We start from the raw sequence: 2062 nt of genomic DNA, 5'->3' as shown, positions 1-2062 counted from the left end.
AGACTTTGTCTCAAAAAAACAAAAAACAAAAAACAAAAGGGCCAAATCAATGCCCTAAGAAAACCCTGTTATGCTTTTATTCTTTCAATGTTCAGTTTATGGAAAAACTGAATAATACTCCTTTAACTTTAGCCAATATGTTCACACACAGAATTTCCTTTATAAGATTAATCTTTCACAAATCTTTCACAACTTGCTCAAATCTTTAGCTTTATCCTATCAAACTTAAAACAATCCTTTAACTCTCTAAATTAGACCAAAAAACCCACATTCCCATATCTTCTCTACCGAAACCACATTCTACTTTCCTTATATACCTTGCATGTACAACTGTTTCTCTATTAGTCTCAACTACATCTGTTACAATATTAACTTTTAGTAACTTTCATTTTTGGTGAAAATCCTGACAAGTAAGTGATTTTACGTATGTACCAGGTGTGGAGCCTAGGGCTCCAACCAAGAAATACAGATAAGGTCTGACTCTTCTCAGCATAGCCAAAGGGCACGGCTAACTTATCTAGTTGCTCCAAAGCAGATAAGTTGAACAATTATCACGTTAAAGAAGGAATGTATGGCATTAAACCATTTAGCAAATGCGTCAGAGGTTTTGGAACCGCAGCAACTCCCTTTTGAATAGCAGCTGGGTGAAATGAGGCTGAGACCTGCTGGACTGCCTTCCCAGGTGGGGCATTTTTTGTCACATAACAGATCAGCAGAAGATACAGGTCACAGAGACCCTAGTGATAAAAGAGGATGCAGCAAAGAAACCAGTCAAAACTTGCCAAAACCAGGATGGCAAGTAAAGTGACCTCTGGAACATCTTCATTGCTCATTACATGCTAATTATAATGCATTAGGATGCTAAAAGACACTCCCTCCAGTGACGTGACAGTTTACAAATGCCATGGCAATGTCTGAAAGCTTCCTCAGTTTCAGGAATTCCTCGCCCCTTCCCAAAAGCTCATGAATAATCCACCTTTTGTTTAGCATACGCTCAAGTAATAATTATAAAAACAGCCAACAGCAGCCCTCGGGGTTGCTAGGCCTCGGAAAGATTTTTTTGTTTCTTTACTTCTCTAATAAACTTGCTTTCACTGTTCTCTGTGGACACACCCTGAATTCTTTCTTGTGTGAGATCCAAGAACCCTCTCTTGGGGTCTGTATCGGGACCCCTTTCCAGGAACATCTTCCTGGCAAACCACAAGAAGACAATACCCGAGAGACCACTGGCCCAAAGGATAATCATCTGTGCAGCACTAATTGGCCAACTTTGGGTAAGTGGTGGGTACATTTTATCCTGGTTAAGGGACAGAAAGTTAGTTAGAAGCCCAACTTAGAAGGGTTAAACTTCCCCCAAAGACACAGGGACTTAGAGGTCCCCCTCAGCAAGGCCCCTCTTAGTTAAAACTGGATCTGGTGGCTGGGCACGGTGGCTCACGCCTGTAATCCCAGCACTTTGGGAGGCTGAGGCAGGCAGATCACTTGAGGTCAGGAGTTTGAGACCAGCCTGGCCAACATGGTGAAACCCTCGTCTCTACTAAAAATACGAAAATTAGCCAGGTATGGTGGTGGGCGCCTATAATCTCAGCTACTAAGGAGGCTGAAGCAGGAGAACCACTTGAACCCAGCAGATGGAGGTTGCAGTGAGTTGAGATGGTGCCCTGCACTCCAGCCTGGACAACAGAGTCAGACTCTGTCTCAAAAAAAAAAAAAAAAAAAAGGATTTGGCACGATGGGATGCTAACGGCTATTCTCTTTGGATAAATCCACCTTGTATTCTTTGCTGATGGCTGTGGGTGACAGGATTGGGCATGTGCAGGATCACGGGACATAGGGAGGTTTTTTTTCTCCCTCAAAGGGGAAAAGTGAGAGCTGGTGGAGCTCCTGGAAGAGTCCTTCGTGACCGACAAGCAGTCGCCTGAACTTTGATTCAGTGTCGCTGTCGTAGTGGGTCTTTCTATGGCCTCTGGAGCCCCTCGTCTCCCCTTCTTCTGCCACAGGCAATGTTTTCCTCCCTCCACTTTCCTTTCTGTGCCTTCCTTTCCTTTTTCTATCTTTTCTG

The sequence above is a fragment of the Saimiri boliviensis genome, chromosome 17 (assembly GCF_048565385.1).
Source record: "Saimiri boliviensis isolate mSaiBol1 chromosome 17, mSaiBol1.pri, whole genome shotgun sequence".
In the NCBI taxonomy this organism is placed as follows: domain Eukaryota; kingdom Metazoa; phylum Chordata; class Mammalia; order Primates; family Cebidae; genus Saimiri; species Saimiri boliviensis.
The sequence above is the reverse complement of the archived record's forward strand: the minus strand, read 5'-3'. Positions refer to the sequence as shown.